This window comes from Tenrec ecaudatus, chromosome 14 (genome assembly GCF_050624435.1).
Source record: "Tenrec ecaudatus isolate mTenEca1 chromosome 14, mTenEca1.hap1, whole genome shotgun sequence".
Classification (NCBI taxonomy): domain Eukaryota; kingdom Metazoa; phylum Chordata; class Mammalia; order Afrosoricida; family Tenrecidae; genus Tenrec; species Tenrec ecaudatus.
This window is the reverse complement of record NC_134543.1, coordinates 126609839-126612034: the sequence shown is the minus strand read 5'-3', so window position 1 is coordinate 126612034 and position 2196 is coordinate 126609839. Positions and strand designations below refer to the sequence as shown.

The 2196-nt window shown below is 39.7% G+C and overlaps 1 pseudogene; it reads left to right on the top strand.

The window, feature by feature from the left end:
* The first annotated feature begins 765 nt into the window (after positions 1-765).
* On the top strand, positions 766-1423 carry LOC142425446 (activated RNA polymerase II transcriptional coactivator p15 pseudogene; annotated as a pseudogene).
* Positions 1424-2196: the final 773 nt, after the last annotated feature.

Genomic DNA, 2196 nt, shown 5'->3' with positions numbered 1-2196 from the left:
AGTTAATTCTAAAAATGTCGCTCCATATAGAGAGGCTCTCTGATTTATAGTTCTGTAGTGCTTTTCCAGGGCTACCTCTGAGACCAACAGAGGACAAATTTTTGGAGAGGCTGATTAAATAGAACTCTGGTCCTTCTGTCCACATCAACAGAAGCAACTCTAATCTTGTAAATATTTTTTAAATTATTATTATTTTTAAATCATTGTATTGGGGGCTCATACAACTCTTGTCACAATCCATACATACATCCGTTGTGTCAAGCACATTTGTAAATCTTTTTAATATATTGGCTTTTACTTAGGAAGAAAAATGCTCCACTTCTAAGAAGCAGGAGGAAAAAAATTGGTGAAACTTACATCGCCGCGCCTTTTACTGATTTCTTTCCCCTTCCTTAGCTCTTACTACTGAGTGAATCAATGTCAGCCCTGCTCCCAAACTCCACGACTTCATGTCTGTGCTTTCTGTGGCTTCAGGAGGACAGCTTATTTCATATTTATTATGCCCAGAACTCATTTATACCTTTTATAATCCATTCAGCACCTAGATATGGCCAGCAGAAAATTCCAGGGAAACCACTAATCTACACTAGTAGATTCTTCACATATACAAGCACTAAGGTATTAAAATACTGTGCAAGTGAAACAGTGGCATTCTACAGTTACTTTGCATCCTCAGACTTGAAAGTAAAGCTTATGGGGAAATAAAAAGGCCACTGTAATTGGTTAATTCATCAGGCATCACTTAAGAAAATAGCTGCGACTTCCGTTTCTCTGTCAGTCGCGAGCGAGCAGGCAGGAGACCGTTCGGCGGCACGGACACAGCAATGCCTAAGTTAAAGGAACTTGTTTCTTCAAGCTCATCTGGCAGTGATTCTGATAGTGAAGTCGACAAAAAGCTAAAGAGGAAAAAGCAGGTTGCTCCAGAAAAGCCCATCAAGAAGCAGAAGACGGGGGAGACTTCCAGAGCCCTGTCGTCCTCCAAGCAGAGCAGCAGCCGAGACGATAACATGTTCCAGATTGGGAAAATGCGGTATGTCAGTGTTCGGGACTTCAAGGGGAAAGTCCTAATTGATATTAGAGAATATTGGATGGACCAAGAAGGTGAAATGAAACCAGGAAGAAAAGGTATTTCTTTAAACCCCGAGCAGTGGAGCCAGCTGAAGGAACAGATTTCTGACATTGATGACGCAGTGAGAAAACTGTGAGGCCCGAGCCATACCCCCTGTGCCGTTCTCGTCGTCGTTTTAACCTGTCATTTACATGGGCGTTTCTTCCCTACCTGGTGTTTTCCAAGCTGTTGTATATTTGGATTGCAAAACAATTTGTAAGATGAATACTTTCTTTTTTAGTGTGCATTATTAAAAATGTTCTGAGTGAAGCTCATTGTCAACTTTATTAAGGGGATTGCTTGTGCCCTCACCACCTAGTGTGAAATAAAGTCAAATGACACACACACACACACACACACACACACACAAAGAAAATAGCTGCACCTTGCTCTCTATATTATAATAACCAAGGCCAGCCAAAGAGTGCTGACCACAGGGTGATCTATCTGCAAAGGAAGCTGACCTCTCTGGCAAAATACACTGAAATCTCAGTCAACAGTGTAGAAACTGATCTCTGAAAACGTGCCAGAGAAAGGGAAAAGATTCCATCAGGTAAATAGACTTTTGTCTTCTGCAGGGATCCTATTTTCCATGTTATAATTATGAATATCAAACATTAGAAATGTCTCTAAAAGCACTTATGGTACACAAAATGTTCGTTATGAATTACCTGTTCAAAAAAATCCTAACATAATCTATTTCAACAGGCGTTCAGAAAGAAACGGTTAACCATGTCTTTATGGGGGTGGGCAGGTGCATTTCTTGTCCTCTTATTTCTCTCACGACCTGAAGAGCAGTCAATACAGACACACTAGACCAAACCAAGCTGACTGCTTTATAATGACATTCTGCATTAAATAGTACAGCAAAGTATAGTCTTGGATCTCATTAGTGCACTGACTGAATATCAAAATTTTTGCTTTTGTACTGATTAATCAAACAGTCCTAAATGACCATGCCCATTTTACATTAAGAGACATATTATGTATAAATCCCATAAAGTTATGTTCATAGGAAACCACCTTCCAACACTTTAATGCAGATTAGAGTTCTATTAATCAGGTAAATTTTGGACTAGATAATAACC